A 20,209-nucleotide genomic window follows, 5' to 3' on the forward strand; every position below is an offset into this window, starting at 1 on the left:
ACATTCTGAGCCCCACCAATAAGAGTCCCCTCCCCACCAGAGCTCCCGGCGGCCCCTCCCCCGCAACCCAGTGAGTCAAAGCTCCCACCCCCAAGCCCCGTGTCTCCCAGGCCACAGGGTGTGAGCTGGCATCTGATAAGCTAATACACAATTGAGGACTGCCTGGGAGCTGCCTGCCCCTCCCAGAAACAGTCCCGCGTGTCAGAAGGCTCCAAGTCGAGCTTTGGGAAGGCGGGGCAATCTCCCACGTGGGGCAGCCTCGGGAAGGAGGTCACTTTGATCTGGGCAGCAAGGCAAACGACACCTTGCAGAGCGCTGGGCCCTCCTCCAGTCAGGCTCCATGCCCCTCCCTCCTGCCTCACCCAACATCTGGGGCACTTACCTGCTTCTGTAAGTAAGCAGAGAACAGGAGCCAGATTCAGCGAGAAGATCACACATCCTGTTATTTTATTTTTGTGTTTGGGGGCGAGGGGTGGCACACCCAGCAATGCTCAGGGATCACTCCTGGCTCTGCGCTCAGGGGCCCATCGCCCATGCTGGGTATGAACCTGGCTCAGCCAAGAGCAACACAGGCTCCCTACCCACTGTACTATCACTCTGGCACCGACCACACTTGGTGTGGCCACCCTATGCTCCTCTCTCTTTTTATTCCCCATTCTCAAAATACATAGCTGTACTGTTGCCATGACTGGAAGTCTCACACACACACACACACACACACACACACACACACACACACACACACACAGTCAAACGGTTGTGGAGCGGATGCAATAAGTCGCGCTGCCCATGATGGTTGTGCCATTCAGCTGTCATGCTCACACATGTTTGTAGGGCTCGCTGGGGCTCTCTATGGTACTCACCAGGAGAACTCTGGTGACAGTGCTCACACATGTTTTGGTGGTGGCACTTGGGGGTGTGCCTGCATACTCATCCATGTCAGGCTGACTCAGAGATCGCACGCCTCTTTGTAGTCCAAGGGGTTCCAGATTACTGAGCTGCAGGGGGCACTTAGGCCTGAGCAGCACTGCACTCTCCAGTCTTTGCATTGGACCACTTCGTTGGCGAGAATGGCTCTTGGGTCCCCCCCACCACTCCCCAGCACAGCTTGGTAGGCACATTCCCGCCCTCCCCACCCTCCCGCCCTCCCCGCAGGGACAGATAATAGCAGGTGTTGACAAGATTGTGGAGAAACTGAGACCACTGGCTAAGAGAAACTGGGAAACTAATACTGCTGGGGAGTAACATCTGCAACATCCTCCCATCAGCCCAGCTGCTTAGGAGATTCAGCTTGGTAGCTCCTGAAAACATTAGGTACAAAGTTACCATGTGTGTGTTGGGGCTGGAGAGATAGCACAGCGGGTAGGGCATTTGCCTTGCACGTGGCCGACCCGGGTTTGATTCCCAGCATCCCATATAGTCCCCTGAGCACTGCCAGGATTGACTCCTGAATGCAGAGCCAGGAGTAACCCCTGTGCATCACCGGGTGTGACCCAAAAAGCAAAAAAAAAAAAAAAAAAACCCAAAAAACAAAGTTACCACGTGACCTAGAAATTCTCATTCTAGGTCTACCACCCAAGAAATGTAAAAAATAGATGTCCACATTAAAACTTGTAAGGAGGGGGACTCGAGGGATGATACAGCAGGTACTTGTCTTTTTGCAGCTGGGCAGAGTTTCATCCCTGGAATGACATATGGTCCTTTGAACCCCACCAGCGGTGATCGTGGGGCACAGAGTCAGGAGTAAGCGCTGAGCACCTCTGGGTGTAGCCCCTAAACCAGCAAAGAGCAAGAAAAAGAAAGCTTTATTATTTTTTTTTTTGTGGGGCTGGAGTGATAGCACAGCAGGTAGGGCGTTTGCCTTGCATGCGGCCTGACCCGGGTTCGATTCCCAGCATCCCATATGGTCCCCTGAGCACGGCCAGGAGTAATTCCTGAGTGCATGAACCAGGAGTAACCCCTGTGCATCGTTGGGTGTGACCCAAAAAACAAAAAATAAAAAAAAAACACTTGTAACTAATATTTTTATAGCAGCATTTTTTCATAACAGAACAAAGTGGCCACAGTGTGGACTATCTTCCTAATGAGATGGTGTTTTGGTTTTGATTAGAGAGCCACGCCTAGTGGTGCTCATGGCTTATTCCTGGCTCTGTGCTCAGAGATCACTCCTGTGGGGAGCTCAGGGGAATATACGTGGTGCCAGGGATTAAAGCAGCAACAAGGCAAACACCTTATCCTGTACTATCTCTCCACCCTGCTATCCAAAGGAATACATTTGGCAATAAAAAAGAATGTCTGATTAATGCCACAACACAAATGAACTTGAAAATATTATGTGGAAACAAAGAAACCAGCCTCTAACTACTAATATGTCGTATGATTCTGTTTACAGGGACTTCCTCTAACAGGCAAATAGAGTCAGAGTGTAAATCACTGGTTTCCTTGGGGCTGTGAGGAAATGGGTCATGATCACTAATAAATGGTTTTTTTGAGAAGGGATAAAATGTTTGAAAATTGATGGCAAAATTCTGGAATGTACCCCAAACCACAGAATTGTGCATTTTATTTTACTTTTTAAAGTGAGTTTATTTAAAAAAATAAACTATTTAGGAACTGGTTAGATAGTACAGTGGATGGGGCGCTGGCTTGCAGGTAGTCTACCCAGGATCAGTCCCCAGAATCAGTGTATGGTCCCCTGAGCACTACCAGGAGTGATTCCTAGGAAATTCCTGAGCATCACAGAACAAAACAAAAAACTGTATGTTTTCTGCTTTTGAGTCACACCCGACGGTACTCAGGGCTTACTCTTGGCTCTGTGCTCAGGGATCACTTCTGGCAGGGCTTGAAGACCATCTGGGGTGCTGGGGATCGAACCCGGGTTGGCCACATACAAGACAAGTATCCTACTCACTGTATTATCTCTCTAACCCCTCCCTTTTTTTTTTTTTATAATTTAAGAATTGTACACTTTAAATTGGGTGTCTGGTGTGTGAATTTTATTTGAGTTTGGCAATTATTATACACATTAATGAAATAGCTTTGATTTATAACAAATAAGACAAGTGCTTATTTTAAAAAATGAGCACAGATGGAAGAAGGGAAGAGGGAGGGAAGGAAGGGAGGGAGGGAGGAGGGAGAGGGAGGAGCTCTGTGGGAAGGAAGCCCCACCAGGCTGTGACTAAATGGCGTACCCAGGTCCTGGGGCAAGTCTCACTTTCCTGGGGTGGGGGGTGAGGGGAGGATGAGGATGAGTCTTAAGGCTCACAGAGACATGGGCCTCTTTCCCCGGGCACATGGGACACAGAATTCACTTGGTGATTTGGAGGAAAGAAGGAGAACATTAAAAATATTTTCAGACTTGAGAATAAGCCAGGGTGTCGGAGCGATAGTACAGAGGGTAAGGCGTTTGCCTTGCACGCGGTGGACCAGACCCGGGTTCGATCCCTGGCATCCCATAGGGTTCCCCCAAGCACCTCCAGGAGTAATTTCTGAGTGCAGAGCCAGGAACTAGGTGGTTGCATGGCTGGGTGCGACCCAAAAAGAAAAAAAAAAAAAAAAGAAAACCAAAGGATCGTCTCTCAGCTCATGATGCAGGAGCACTGCCTCACAGATCCATTCATTATCTGAGGCGCAGCCTTTATGTAACTGAACCGCGTGCTATTTCTTCTTGGAGGGAAAGGGGTCCAGAGTCCTGCTAACTCTTGAACTGAAATCCTCTGTAGAATTTGGCTCACTAGAGACGCAAAGGATCGTTGTCTGACGGAAAGAGGTCCCCAAAGATACCCGTGGTGGCGCCCCGTGAGAGATCCACCCTCCGCTTCGTGGCCCGGCTCTGGGCTCTGGGGTCCAGCCCTCGGAAGGAAAAAACGGGCTTCCCTTCCTTCCCTGGGAAACGCCTGGAGGCAGAAAGAGTGGCATTGTGCCTGTCCCACGCCCCCACTCTGCTGCCACCTGCTGGAAACAGATCCCACCAGGCAAAGCCGAGGTACAGCACCTCCGCCACGTGCAGCTCTGTGTCCCCGGGACTCCCTCTGTGTCCCCAGGGCAGGAAGGTTTGTGGACTTAAAGCCCCTCCAGATGTGGAAGGAAAGATGTGTAGATGGAGGAAGTGTGGCCAGGGAACCCCGAGTTGGGGGAGCCCCGAGTGGGGGTGCATTTTCCAAAGACGTCCCAGCTGGGGGGGGATTCAGAGAGGCAGCACAGGAGGTCGGGCACTTGCCTTGCACATGGCAGACCGCGTTGGATTCCCAGCACCCTATCCCCTGAGACCCACCAGGAGTGATCATTGAGTGCAGAGCCAGGAGTAAGACCTGAGCATCGCTGGGTGTGGTTCAAATACCAAAACTAAAACAAACAAACAAACAAAGCAACCACTGACGTTCCATCTGGATCTCCCAGTCCCCACAAGAGTCCATACTCTGATGACAGCACCCCTAGTCCACAAGCCTCAGGCACCTCCCCTGAACGGTGATGGGCTTATGATTGCTTGAAACTCCGACTGCAGGGAAGAACTTCGTTGCATCTGTGGAGTTAACTCTCCTGCAGTAATCCTAAACCTTCTTATGGGCAGTCCGAGGGGGCCAGGGGCTGCCTGGCTTCTGTGTCCATCCTGAATCACCTCTGGCTATAACCTCATCAGAGACTGAAGCCCCGATCCGCATCTTTCCCAAGGTCTTCAGTCACAGAACCCAAGAATGAACGGAGTTGTTTGGAACCACCAGGGTGATTCACTGACCCGTGAGAGCTGGGATGCTCATCAAGGGCCTTTCAGAACCAGAACAGCCAAGCAGCTGCTCCTTTCCTGGCCTTGGTGAAACTGTTCCACAGGAAAATGGTGGTGGGGGATTTAGCTGAATGACCCCAGCACAGCAGAGACAGGGGAAAATACTGAACTAAATGCAACGCTCAGGGCTTACCCCTGGCTCTGCACTCAGGAATTACTCCTGGTGGTGCTTGGGGGACCATGTGGGATGTCAGGGTTGGAACCTGGTTGGTCACATGCAAGGCAAATTCTCTACCTACTGTATTATCACTCCGAACCCCTTCCCAACTTTTTAAAAGGAGGATGTTAGGGAACGGGCAAATCTCTTGGCACTTGACTCCAAAACCTCCCAACAGGGCACATGTTCTTATCACAGCTGGAACCTGGAGAATTACCTCTAACACCCCCCCCCCCCCCCCCCGGAGAAAGTGAGCCTGTGTATATCATGGGCCAAGCTGAGTCTCTATGTAACTGCACAAGGCTTAAAAAGTTAGGGGCCAGGGGCTGGAGCCATAGCACAGTGGGTAGGGTGTTTGCCTTGCATGCGGCCGACCTGGGTTCAATTCCCAGCATCCCATATGGTCCCCTGAGCACTGCCAGGAGTAATTCCTGAGTGCATGATCCAGGAGTAACCCCTGTACATCATCGGGTGTGACTCAAAAAGCAAAAAAAAAGAAAAAAAAAGTTAGGGGCCAGAGCGATAGCACAGCCTGATTCAACTACACCCCTGAATAAGATTACATTAAAAAGGGGGTGGGGTGGGTGGGGCTGGAGTGATAGCACAGTGGGTAAGGCCTTTGCCTTGCATGCAGCCAACCCAGATTCAATTCCCAGCATTCCATATGGTCGCCTGAGCACTGCCAGGAGTAATTACTAAGTGCAAAACCAGGAATAACTCCTGTGTGAGCCAAAAAGTTAAAAAAAAAAAAAAGTGTGGGGAAGGAGTGAGCGTCACAGTAGAGCACTTGCACTGCATGCTGAAGGCTCTGCATTTGCTCTTCTAGTCGCTGCCACTGCCACTGTCCTCCCGTTGTTCATCGATTTGCTCGAGCAGGCCCAGTAACGTCTCCATTGTGACACTTGTTACTGTGTTTGGCATATCGAATATATCACGGGGAGCTTGCCAGGCTTTGCCGTGCGGACGAGATACTCTCAATGGCTTGCCGGGCTCCCTGAGAGGGGCGGAAGAATTGAACTTAGGTCAGCTATGTTGGCTAGCTGCAAGGCAAACGCCCTACCTGCTGTGCTATCGCCCTAGCCCTGAAATCAAATCAAATCAAAAGGGAGGGAGGTGGGGGGATGGTGCGCCTGGCTGGAGTGGTTGAGACCCTGGGTTTGTTCCAGGCTTCATATGACCCCAGGGGCACCCGGGCTGTCCACAGTCCTGGGGGCTATAGCATCACTGTTTGTGGCCCTGAGAAAAGAAAAGACCACACGTTGGTTTGGGTTTCTGCAGAAGCGGACACTGGGGGGAGGACTCCGGTGCCATTATTTTCGGTAGGTAACCCCGGGAGAGGGCTGTGGAGGTTAGAGGCAGGAAGGGAAAGGAGCCTTGGCTGCTGCCTGATGCTACTGGCACCTGGAGCTGGGCGTGGTGTGCAACCTGCCCCCCAGTCTCTTACCCCGGGCACCAGGCTCCAACCAGTCAGGTGCTTCCAGGGCATGACCCCCATGACTTGCAGTGCACCCGCACTCCTCGGGGATGCCCTGGGGCTGAGGGTCAGAGCACGTGCTGATGGCTGCAGTGACCACTGTGAGAAGCAACCCAGACAACCCGGCAACCTTCTTGCAAATCCAAAATGTGAGTGCAGAAATAAAGCACTCGATGGTCGGTGAAGAAGGGTAAAGTTGACAGCGGCCCCATTCCACGAGTCTGGGACTATTTCAGGCTCCCTGTGTGGTTTCCAAATCCCCCGGGTGCAGTTAAGAGCTGAGAACCACTGCTTGGCAGGAAGAAGCTTTTCCCCAGCCGCAGTGGTGTAAACGGAGGATGCTGATTGAGGCAGAAGCTGGTTATTTAGGAAGGACGGGGCCAAGGGGCTGAGGGAACGCATCGAATCCTCGCCCCATGGCAGGAAGGTGGCAGATCATGGCTTCAGCTAATAATCAGTGATAAAATCAGAGACGACATAGGGGCCGGGATGCAATCTAGTAGAGCGTATGCACCTACACCAGGGTGAATACCCTGAGCCATGTGTGCCCCTGATCATCTCTGGGTGCAACCCTGGAGAGCCCAGGAGCAGCAGCAGGACCTGAGCTGCGTCGTTTCCTTGGGCCCTTGGTGTTGAACCATCACCAGCCCCCTTCTGAGCACTGCTGAGAAGACCCCAGGTCCCCACCTAGAAAGTATAGAGTCCCTTCTTCTGAAACCCTGAGAGATCACCTTAGACACGCTCTCCTCTGAGGAGGACTCAGGAGGATGTGTCTGCCCCCATCCCCTGCCCCAATCCCTGGTTCCCAAGCACTGGGTGCCCAGGGTCCAGAGAGGGATGGTCGGATTTGATCTGGAGCGGAGTCCTCCTCTAGGGTGGCCAAGGCAGGGCGCTGGGCAGGCCCCAGTTCCGTGAACCACCTCCGCCCCTCTAAAAATGAGTCATCCTGTCAACAAACCCTTGTGAAGTCATGGCTGGTTCTACCAGATGCCCCTGGAGCAGGCCCCGCCCTTGACAAGCCAGAATCCTGACCCTCCTCCCTTATCAGAACCCAGAGGCTTGTGCCAACTCGAGTTGCAGGAACCTCAGCTCCCTGTCCTGTTCCAGAGTCCTGAGGGCGAGCCCTGTCTCTGTGAAAGAATCTTCAGGGAATGACCTCGAGTCAAAGCTCAGGCCAAGCCCCAAAGGACACCATTATTAACAGACTGGGTGAAACGTTGCAGAGTTTAGATAATGCACACTCAATTTTCAGGGTGTGTGTGGGGGGGTTGCATATTAGTGGTGCTCAGGGTTTACTCCTGGCTCTGCACTCGAAATTATTCCTGGTGGTGACCATATGGGATGTTGGAGAACGAACCCGGGTCAGCCACAGGCAAGGCAAGCATCCTCCCCATTGTATTATGACTCCGGGGCACAGATGGAAATTTATTCAGTGCAGTAGTGACCGAGGAAAGCCCATCTCGCAGAGTCCAAGTGGAGATTCTTTTTTATTTTTTCCTTTTTGGTTTTGAGACCACACCCAGTGATGCTCAGGGCTTACTCCTGGCTCTGTGCTCAAGGATCACTCCTGGCAGTGATTGGAGGACCACATGGGGCGCCAGGGATCAAACCCAGGCCAGTTGCATGCAAAGAGAACACCCTTCCTGCTATACTATCTCTCCAGCCTCAATGTTTTTATGAGATTTTAAATTTCTTTTTTTTTCCTTTTTTTTTTTTTTGATGACAGGGATTGAACCCAGCCTTCCACCTGCAAAGTGAAGGCTGTCTTCTAGGCTATCTCTCTAGCCGCAAACTCTAAGTTTCTGAATCCCACTTTACAGATGAAACACTTGCAGTTCAGGAGAATGAACACAAGGAAGAGACCCAAACAATTTTTTTCCTGGTATGCCATCTATTGCCCTACCATGAAGTCATGTACCTTCCTCCGTTCTTCAGCTCAGAGCTCCCTCCCCAAGGTCAGGACCCTATTGCCTGGTGACAGCGGGCTCGGGAAGCAGGATGGGGGATGTATCTCTTCTGCCACAACTGGGCATTGAGTTCAAGACAAAAACTTTCGGGCTCTGGAAAGACAACTTTCCCGTTTGAAGGTGAAAGTAATCCTATCCATAAAATCTTGAGATGTTCTTTTTTTGGAGGGGGTCACACCCAGCGATGCTCAGGGCTTACTCCTGGCTCTGCACTCAGGAATTACTCCTGGCGGTGCTTGGGGGACCTTATGGGATGCCGGGGATTGAACCTGGGTTAGTTGCATGCAAGGCAAATGCCGTATCCATGTGCTATCACTCCAGCCCCTGAGATGTTATTTTAATTTTTAAATTTTTTTTTCATTTTGCTAATCTTTATTTTTTTATTATATATATTTTTATTAGTGAAACACCATGAGATTCAGTTGTAGACTTACAAACTTTCATGCTTGGGTTTCAGTGATACAGTGATCTAGTAACCATCCTTCCACCAGTGTTCATTCTCCACCACCAATGATCTCAGTAGGCCTCCCACCCCCCCCATCCCCCCCACCCTGCTTCTGTGGCAGGGCATTTCCTTTTTTTTTTCTTTTTTGGGTCACACTCGGAGATGCTCAGGGGTTACTCCTGGCTCATGCACTCAGGAATTGCTCCTGGTGGTGCTGGGCGGGGGGGGGGAACCATATGGGTTGCTGGGAATCGAACCTGTGTCGGCCTTGTTGGCTGCGTGCAAGGCAAATGCCCTACCCACTGTGCTATCGCTCCAGCCCCAGGGCATTCCCTTTTGCTCTCTCTTTCCTTTAGGGTGTTGTAGTTTGCAACAGAGGTATTGAGTAGCCATCATGTTTGGTCTATAGTCTACTTTCAGCACGCATATCGCATCCCAAACGAGTCCTCCAAACATCCTTTACTTGGTGTTTCCTTCTCTCCGAGATGTTCTTTTTAAAGAGAAGTTTCAGTGGGCAGCAAAATCAAAGACTTCCCCTCCCCTCCCATGTCCAACCTGTCAGGACGGATGCATCTATACTGACCCACCACACATACGCAAAGTCGTCATCACATTCACTCTCGCTGGGGTCCATCCATTTGCACAAATGGATGACAACACATGACCATCATGAGAGGAGAGAGAGAGATTTCCACTCCTCTGGTCGCTGCTGGATCGTTCCTCTCTCCAGCCAAACTCCTGGCAAATGTGCATCCTTGGACTATCTCCAAATCCCTCTGCACTTTCCAGAATGACAGAGAGTTGTAACCAGCAGTGTCTGGCCTTAGCTGATCGGGTTCTTCCTCTCAATCACCTCCATTGAAGGTGCTGCCAGGTCGTCCCGTGGCTTCGGAGCTCAGTTCTTTCCCACATGCTTTGTGGTTGGGTGGATGCAATTTCCCTGCGCACCTCCAGAAGGGCAACTTGGTTGCTCAGCAATGATGAATAAAGCTGCTATTAATAGTCGTGTGCAGGTTTTGGTATGGACGTAAATTTTGAGCTCTTTTGAGTAAATATCAAGGAGTGGGCTGGCTGGGTCCTCTTGTGAGAAGATGCTGAGTTTTGTGAGATTCTGCCATGCTTTCTTCCTGAGTGGCTGGGCCGTTCTGCTTTCCTACCAGGCTGAGGGTTCCGCTGCTTCGCGTTCCTCGCCTGTGTCGCAGAGTTTTGGATTTGGGCCGTGTGGATGTTGGTATCTCAGAGTCATTTTAATTTGCAAAATTTCCCTGATGCCCTGATGTTGAGCATTGCTTCAAACTTCATCTGTCTGGGTATTATGCATATTTCTTGGCCGGTGTCTCTTCAGCGCTTTGGGGCAGTTTTCTTCATTGAGTTGTTTGTTTTCTTCTTGCTGAATCTCAAGAGTTCAATGTGTAGAGCAGAGAGAGAGAGAGAGAGAGAGAGAGAGAGAGAGAGAGAGAGAGAGTAGAGTGGGTAGGGTGCTTGCCTTGTACACAGTCAACTCAGGTTCAATCTCTGGCACCCCATATGGTCCCCTGAACTCTGTCAGAAGTGACCCCTGAGCACCGAGCCAGGAGTAAGCCCTGAGCACCACTGGGTGTGGCCCCCAAACAAACAAACAAACAAAAAGTTAATGTATATTCTGGATACTAGGCCTATATCAGATGTGTCTTTTGTAAATGAGATATTTACAGGACATCTCCTAGTCTATGGCTTATTTTTTCATTCTCTTGATACATATTCTATTAAAAATTTAAAGGACACAAGTCAGACAAAGCTTTAGGAGAAAAAGGAAACAGAACAAAGTCTGCCTGACTTTCGAACCCCATCCATATCCTCTCACCCCGGCCAGTGAGGTAGGCCTATGGTCTCTGCTTCCCACCCTTTTCTGTATGCTTTTTTTTGTTTGCTTGTTTGTTTGTCATATTTCAGCATATGTGGGAAAGATGGTGCTCTGCTTGGCATGCATCTGCTGTACCTAAATGCTGGTTGTCACACCTGTAATTGGTCAGTCACAGCAGACTGTGCCCCAATGATGTGGATGTCCAACATACGCATGCAGGATCTGGCGCTGCAGATAGCGCGGTAGGCACCTGTGTGTGTGTGTGTGTGTGTCTATGTGTGTGTGTGTGTGTGTGTGTGGTGCCAGTACGCCAACCCAGGAGCTACACTTGGCAGGCTTGTGCTCTGCGACTTGAATCATATCCCTAAATCCCAGCGTTGTAGGCTATAAAATGAATATATCATGGTTTTGTGGCTCTTCCCTCTTGAAGGGAATACATAGGCTGCTCCTAGCATTTTCTGTTACTCTTTATAAAATTATTTCTATTTGGAGCCCTGGAGAGATAGTATAGGCACTTGTACTGCATCCAGCTAACTTGGGTTCAATCCTTGGTACCCCATATTGGCCCCTCCAAGCCCACCAGGAGTGATTCTGAAGCATAAAGCCGGGAGTAAGCCTTGAGCACTGCCAGGTGTGGTCCCAAAACAACAACAAAAATATTACTATTTTAAATATTTGGAAATTTTACTTTGGAAAAACCTGGCAGGCTACCGAATGTAACCTGCCCACACGACAGAGTCTGACAAACTCCCGTGGCGTACCCAATATGCCAAATACCAGTAACAATGATGGGTCTCATTCTCCTAACCCTGAAAGAGCCTTGAATGTGGCACTTTTTTAAAAATCTCAGGGCTAGGACGAAGGAGACGTTACTGGGGCCTGCTCGAGGCAATCGACGAACAACAGGATGATCGTGATCGTGAATTTTTGGGTGGGGGGCACATCCAGAAACAGGAGCTACTCCTAGCTTGGTGCTCATGATTGCTCCCAGCGGTGCTCAAGGGAACCGTGCAGGGCCAGAATTGACCCTGGGACCATCTGCATGGAAAATTTGCACTCTAGCCTTCTACACAATCTCTTGTAGAAAGGTTTTCCTGCAATTCATGCACGTACATACGATCTCTTCATTTCTATATTTTATTTGTATCCCCTTCCCTTTGCTGTTGTTGTGATGCATATCTATGTCTGTGTGTGTGTGTGTGTGTGTAGGGTTGTCACACAAGTCTGACTGTGGTGTTGACACGTTTTGAGCTAGTTTGCCTGGAAGTTAGCAAGGACGCGAAACATGGAGGAACATGTCAAGACAACGACCAAGGAGTCAGCTTGAAGGGGCCAGATTTGGGGGTAGTTTGAGCTTCCACTAAGACAGTGATAGTAAGGACCACAACTTCTAGGGTAAAAGTAAGAATTCATTCGCCCTCAGTGATATGAACACACAAACCAGCATCCTGACTCCCAGACGCAAACAGAATGATGGGGTTCAAGACCCGCCATTTGGCAGCTGTAAGACGCGTTTTAGGCTGGAATCAGCATAGCTGGTGGTAGGGGTGGAGAGATGTGGAATGGGAACAGCATATCCCTGCTGACTTCAAGCATCGCCCCATCAGGCTGGAGAGATAGCACTGTGGGGAAGGGGCTTGCCTGACACGCAGCCGACCCCGGTGCGATCCCCAGCATCTCTTATGTTCTGCTGAGCCAGTCAGGAGTGATTCCTGAGTGCAGAGCCAGGAGTAACCCCTGAGCACCACTGGGTGTGACCCCCCAAATGAAAGAAAAACCAACACAAAACAGTATTATCCCGAAAGATACTTCAGAAGAACAAAGAGATGGTGAGTAACTTAATTCATTTTTAGTTATTTTATTATTTTATGTGTCTGGCATATCGAATACTCTCGGTAGCTTGCCGGGCTCTCCGAGAGGGGCGGAGGAATTGAACTCAGGTCGGCCATGTTGGCCGCTTGTAAGGCGAGCGCCCTACCCGCTGTGCTATTGCTCCAGCCAGACACAGTAACAACAAAGTCTCCAATGGAGACGTTACTGGGCCCGCTCGAGCAAATCGACGATCAACGGGAGGGCCTTTACCTTTTACCTTATTATTTTATATATATTTTTTGCTTTGAGGGCTGCACCCAGTGATCCTCAGGGGCTACTCCTGACTCTTTCCTCAGGGGTCACTCCCTCTGGGTGCTGGAAGTACCATGATTCAACTCTCTGGTCCATCTTTCTGTCCTTGTTTATTTATTAATTGCAGAGGCTGGAGCAATTGTACAGTAGGTAGGGCACTTGTCCTGCATACAGCCGACCTATCTAAATCCCATATGGCATCCTGTAAGGACCTCTGGGCCCGCCAGGAGTGAGCCCTGAGTACAGGGTGAGAAGTAAGCCCTGAGTAACTCCGGGTGTGGCCCCTAAATGTATCTATTTATTTATTGCAGTGCCGGGGTGGATCCCAGGGCATCACACATACCAGACAGGTGCTCTACCCCGTAGTCACATTCCTGGCCCAGTTCAGGGTGATGTAATTGAAGTCCTTTTGGTTTTGTTTTCTTTGACAGGGGCCACCGGGACTTTATCTGGCGGTGCTTGGGAGGCCAGGATGAACCCAGGGCCCTGTGCATGCCCCAAACAGACACTTTCCATCTGAGAACCCTGACAGGCAGCATTTAACCCAGTGTTCAATGTCCAAGCCACGTGCCATCAAAGCCCACTGCCAAGCTGCCCGAGAGTGCTGCTTCCTCTGACCTTTCCCTGCCCGGCACTCAACCTCCTCACGAGTCAGCATCGGACAAGCCCCCTTTGCGTGTCCAGATGTCAAGGGCACATGCGCAGAAACAGTTCTAGGTTCAAAAAAACTAAAGACGGGGGCTGGAGCAATAGCGCAGCGGGTAGGGTGTTTGCCTTGCACCCGGTCGACCCGAGTTCGATTCCCGGCATCCCATATGGTCCCCTGAGCACCGCCAGGGGTGATTCCTGAGTGCAGAGCCAGGAGTAACCCTTGTGCATCACCGGGTGTGACCCAAAAAAGCAAAAAAAAAAAAAAAAACCCAAAAAAACAAAAAAACAAACAAAAAAAACCCACTAAAGACATACTGCCATGGAACAGTTCTGACCAGAATAATCCATGCTCCTGTTTTACTATGAAAGATACCAGGGGTGATAGCAATGCAGCTCAGTGGGAGGTCACCCACTCTGCAGACGGAGACCCTGGGCTTGTTCTGGACCCTCACATTCAAAACAGGGGCCCACTCATGTCCTCCCTCCCTTCCTCCCTTTCCTGCCTGCTTTCTGTCTTCCTTCCTTCCTGCCTCCCCCTCTCTCTCCCTGACTCCCTCCCTCCCTCCCTCCCTCCCTCCTCCTTTCTTTTTTCCTTCTTGCCTTCCTTCCTACCTTCCTTCTTCCCTCTCTTCTTCCATTCATCCCTCTTTCTTCCCTCCCTCCCTTCCCTCCTTTCTTCCTTCCTTTTTCCTACAACCAAATTTTAAAAAAAAAGATAAAGAACAGGTGACTTTTTTTTTTTTTTTTTGCTTTTTGGGTCACACCTGGCAATGCTCGGGGGTTACTCCTGACTCTGCATTCAGGAATTACTCTGGCAATGCTTAGGCGACCATATGGGATGCTAGGGATAGAACCTGGGTCGGCTGCATGCAAGGCAAACTTCCTGCCCCATCCTATCACTCCAGACCCCAGGAGACACCTTCTAAAATTTCCTGTGTGTGTGCCAAGGATCAAACTCAGGTCTAATCCATGCTAAAATACATGTTGAGCACGGGTTCTTCTACTGAGTTCTAGCTCTAGCCCAGAATTGGCAAACTTTAAGATAGCAATATTAAATAACAATATTAAATCAGGATTAATGTGTTGCTTTTCATGATTTTGGTTACTTTTTTTGGGGGGGTTGGGGGAGGGTCATACCTGTTGCTCGGGGGGTTACTCCTGGCTCTGTGCTCAGGGATCAGTTCTGGTGGTGCTCGAGGAACCACATGGGATGCTGGGGATCGAAGGTGGGTTGGCCACATGCGAGGCAAATGGCCTACCTGCTGTACTATTGCTCTGATCTTGATTTTTATGATTTTAGAAGAAACTGTCTTTGTTTTTGACATGCACCATGAAGGTTTTTTTTTTTTTTGGCTTTTTGGGTCACACCCGGTGATGCTCAGGGGTTACTCCTGGCTCTGCACTCAGGAATTACTCCTGGGGGTGCTCGGGGGGACCATATGGGATGCTGGGAATCGAACCTGGATTCGTTGCATGCAAGGCAAACGCCTTACCTGCTGTGCTATCACTCCAGCCCACCATGGAGTTTTTAAGGATAAAGTGGCATCATTGGGCTGAAATCACTCTTAAGTATTTCAGAAAAAGAGACATTTGGGTAAGAAAAAAAATATAGATGAGCAGCTAATGTATTAGATTCCCAAACATATAGTAAGAGAGAGAATGAGAAAACAAATATAGAAAATATTAATATTTAGGAATTTGAAAAATCTGGGTAAGAGGTGTATAGCAATGCTTTGTTATACTTTGCAACTGAAAATATTTCAAAGTAAAAAGTTAAGAACAGTGAACACTGGGAGAGGGGAGATAGTTCAAAGGGGTGCATGCTTTGCAATTCAAAGTCCCATTTTTGATTCCTTGCTCCACTGAGTCCCTGAGCACTGGTGGGAGCAAACTCTGAACAATGCTCCAGGAATAGACCATGAGTACCATTTGGGAATTGCCCCCACCCCCCAAAAAAATTAACAATGTACTTGTCTTAGGACCAGTTATATCCTTTACCTGTCTGTTATACTTGTCTGTTATTAATGTGATTCCCAAAGAGTAGCTTGTGGCTTGAAGCTAAAATATGCTTATGATCTGGGATAACATCGATAACATCTGGGATAACATCGATAATATCTGGGATAACATTCCTTCTGGGCCACACTGAGCAGGGATCAGCGCTGGGGATGCTCACGGGACTCTATGGTGTGCCAAGGACTGAGCCAGGAATGGCCGTGAGCAGGGCAAATACCCCACCTGCTGTACCATTGCTCAGACCCCATACATAGAGAAATTTATCATATCAATTATTTGTTTTGTTTTTTGGGGCACACACCTGGGGGTACTCAGGGCTAACTTGCAACTCTGCTAAGGGATCCCTCCTGGCAGGGCTTTGGGGACCAGATGTGGTGGCGGGGATGGAACCTGGTCCGCTGTGTGAAAGACAAATGCCTTAATCCCTGTGTTACGTCCCTGGCCCCATTTTGTCTTCCTCCCTTTAAAGATGCTTCATGAACTAAAGTTTTTTTAAAATTTTTTAAAATTATTATTTTTTATTATTAGTGAAACAACATGAGGTGCAGTTGTAGACTTACAAACTTTCGTGCTTGGGTTTCAGTTATTCAATGATTGAATACCCATCCCTCCACCAGTGCCCATGCTCCACCACCAATGATCCCATAGCCCGCCCCCCCCCCCCCCCCGCACCTCCCCTCCGTCTGTGGCAGGGCATTCCCTCTTGCTCTCTCTTTCCTTTAGGGTGTTGTGGTTTGCAATAGAGGTATTGAGTGGCCATCGTGTTCGGTCTATAGTCTACTTTCAGCACATATCTCACATCCCGAGCGAGTCCTCCAAACAACCTTTACTTAGTGTTCCCTTCTCTATCTGAGCTGCCTTTCCCCCCAGTATATGCTGCCGGCTTCCACGCCGTGGAGCAGACCTCCTGGTACTTATCTCAACTATTCTTGGGTGTTCGTCTCCCCTTCTGTTACTTTTTATTCCCCAGATGAGTGCAATCTTTCTATGTCTGTCCCTCTCCTTCTGACCTATTTCACTTAGCATGATACTTTCCATGTAGAACCACGTGTATGCAAATTTCATGACTTTATTTTTTTAATATTGATTTTTATTTATTTATTTTTGCTTTTTGGATCACACCTGGCGATGCACAGGGGTTACTCCTGGCTCTGCACTCAGGAATTACCCATGGCGGTGCTCAGGGGACCATATGGGATGCTGGGAATCAAACCCCGGATCAGCCGCGTGCAAGGCAAATGCCTTACCCGCTGTGCTACTGCTCCAGCCCCCTGACTTCATGTTTTCTAACAGCTGCATAGTATTCCATTGCATAGATATACCAAAGTTTCTTTAACCAGTCATCTGTTCTCGGGCACTTGGGTTTTTTCCAGATTTTGGCTATTGTGAACAGTGCAGCAATGAACATACAAGTGCAGATGTCATTTCGACTGTACTTTTTTGCCTCTCTGGGATATATTCCCAGAAGCGGTATTGTTGGGTCAAATGGGAATTCAATTTCTAATCTTTTGAGAATCGTCCATACTGTTTTCCAAAAGAGTTGAACCAGTTGGCATTCCCACGGCAGTGAAGGAGGATCCCTTTCTCCCCACATCTGCGCCAACACCGATTGCTTTTGTTCTTTTGAATGTGGGCCAGCCTCTGTGGTGTGAGATGATATCTCATTGTTGTTTTTATCTGCATCTCCCTGATGATTAGTGATATAGAGCATTTTCTCATGTGCCTTTTAACCATTCGGATTTCTTCTTTGAGAAAGTTTCTGTTCATTTTGTCACCCCATTTTTTGATGGGGTTGAATGTTTTCTTCTTGTGGAGTTCAACCAGTACTTTGTAGATCCTTGATATCAACCCCTTATCAAATGGGTATTGGGTGAATATCCTTTCATTCTGTAGACTGTCTATGTATTTTGGTCACTGTTTCTTTTGAGGTGCAGAAGCTTCTTAGTTTAAGATAGTTCCATTTGTTTATCTCTGTTTTCACTTGCTTGGCCAGTGGTGTGTTATCTTTGAAGATACCATTAGCTTCAATGTCGTGGAGGGTTTTGCCAACTTTGTCTTCAATGTACCTTATGGATTCCAGTCTGATGTTGAGGTCTTTAATCATTTTGATCTTACTTTTGTACATGGCATTAGGTAGAGATCTGAACCCATTTTTTTGCATGTAGCTGTCCAGTTTTGCCAGCACAATTTGTTAAAGAGACTTTCCTTGCTCCACTTCACATTTCTTGCTCCCTTGTCAAAGATTAGATGATAACATATTGGGGGGGGGACTAAAGTTCTTTAATGTCCCTTTGGGGAACTGCACTGAGAGATACTCAGGGGCCACGCCTGGTGGTGCTCACGAGACTGTTTATAATTTTGGAGGTTTGAAACAGCTCTCAGCCACAGCTTCACGCAGAGCAAGTGCTTTAGACTCCAGCCCTACCTGCCTCACCTTCATTTTTAAGCCACTTGTTAGGGACCAGGGAGCTAGAACAGCAGGCAGGATGTTTGCTTTGCAAATGGCCAAGCTGGATTTTATCTCCAACACCCCATATTAGCCCCTTAGTGGTAATGTGTTCCTGAGTGTTCCCTCAGCATAAGCGAGGAGTAAGCCCCGAGCACCGCTGAGTATGACCTCCCCCAAACAAAACAAAACCAAATCAAAATAAATGCCAGAGTTGGAGCGATAATAAATACATCGGGTAGGGTGGTGCTTGGGGGACCCTGGTACATCTGGTACCTCCTGCCTGAGACACAGTCCAAGGGCGAATGTTTACAGTAATTTCCACTCAACACTCAGTTGCCTTGCATGCAACTGAACTGGGTTTGATCCCTGGCATCCCATGTGGTCCCCTGACCCAAGCCAGGAGTGATCCCTGAGTATCTCCGGATGTGGCTCAAAACCAAAACCAAACAAACAACAAAAATTAGTAACATACAGTCATTTTTAAAAAAAGCAAAATTAAAACATAAAGTTTTTATTTTATTTTATTTTATTTTGCTTTTTGGGTCACACCTGGTGATGCACAGAATCGAACCCAGGTTGGCCACGTGCAAGGCAAATGCCCTATCCGCTGAACTATTGCTCTAGCCCCCCAATTTTTTTTAAAGCTACTTGTTAGTGGCTGGAGCGATAGCACAGCAGATAAGGCATTTGCCTTGCATGAGGCCGACCTGGGTTCAATTCCTCCATCCCTCTCGGAGAGCCTGGCAAGTTACTGAGAGTATTCCGCCTGCATGGCAGAGCCTGGCAAGCTCCCAGTGTCATATTTGATATGCCAGAAACAGTAACAACAAGTCTCACAAAGGAGACGTTACTTGTGCCTGCTTGAGCAAATTGATGAACAACGGGAGGACAGTGCTATTTGTTAGAGGCAATTTACCAAGGCAGCCCAGGGTCACTCATGCAAAGACCATCTCTAGATTCCACCCTCTAGAAGCCTGTAGCATCTTCCCCAGTGACAATAAACAAAAACGTCTCTGGCACCGGGAGGCAGCTCAAGGAGTGGGGCACACGACCCGAGTAGGGCAGATGCCCGGCCTTGATTCTTGCTACCACAAAGCACCCTAGCACTGCCTGGCCTGAGCATTGCCAAGAGTGATCCCCCCCACCGTAGGAACATCTCTCTCAGTGCCAGACATCCCGGGCTGGGGGCACAAGCGTCCCCCTTAAGAGAACCACTGTTCTACCGGGGCAGGGAAGAGGGTACAGGGTACAGGGCAGAATGGGGTGATGTGGGGATTGAATTTCTGCCCCTCCCTACCCCAGGACGGCTCCATGATCTCTGGAAAGTGGTTCTATTTCTGTGCCCCCCCCCCCCCCGCCACACACACACACACACACACACACACACACACACATCCTCTTCCCTGTGAAACGGGAGCTAAAGTCAGCACTCCCGGGGAGTCCTGGCTCTGATGCAACACATTCACAAGCAGAATGTGCTCGCAGGGACCCGAGACTCGACGGGCCCCTGCCAGTGGTAACCGAAACCATAATTGCCATGTTTTTATTAAGCAACGATGACATGGCCTAATTGGCAATAAGTCTATTAGGAAAGAAGCATGCAATCACCCTGATGACTTGAGGCCTGCGAGCACGCTCTGTGTTCACGTCTTCATCATTACATGGGCGGCTGCAGCCTGGGGCCCGGACTCCTTCCAGCTGGAGGAGGAGCAGGGGGACCCAGCCGCGGCCAGGCCTCTCCATGTCCCCCTCCCTTACCCTGTCCCATCTGAGCCTGCAGTTCGCTTGTAAGCCACTCAAGATAGTGAGTGAGGCCGACTAAAATGAGTGATTCTGATTTGACAACAGGTGGAAACTGATGTACAAAGATACACAGTGACTTCTTTCTTTCTTTCTTTCTTTCTTTCTTTCTTTCTTTCTTTCTTTCTTTCTTTCTTTCCTCCCTCCCTCCCTCCCTCCCTCCCTCCCTCCCTCTCTCTCTCTTTCTTTCTTTCTTTCTTTCTTTCTTTCTTTCTTTCTTTCTTTCTTTCTTTCTTTCTTTCACTTTTTGGGTCACACCTGGTAATGCACAGGGGTTACTCCTGACTCTGCACTCAGGAATTATTCCTGGCAGTGCTTGGGGGACCATATGGGATGCTGGGAATGGAACCCGGTTTGGCCGCATGCAAGGCAAATGCCCTACCCACTGTGCTATCACTCCAGCCCCAATAGTGACTTTTTTCCAAAGAAGCAGTCAATAGCCCAGCGAGGCAGGGCTGGGACCTGGGGTCCCAGAGACCCTCTGCTCCTGACTTCCTCAT

This window comes from Sorex fumeus, unplaced genomic scaffold (genome assembly GCF_029834395.1).
Source record: "Sorex fumeus unplaced genomic scaffold, SorFum_2.1 ptg000122l, whole genome shotgun sequence".
NCBI classification, from domain to species: Eukaryota; Metazoa; Chordata; class Mammalia; order Eulipotyphla; family Soricidae; genus Sorex; species Sorex fumeus.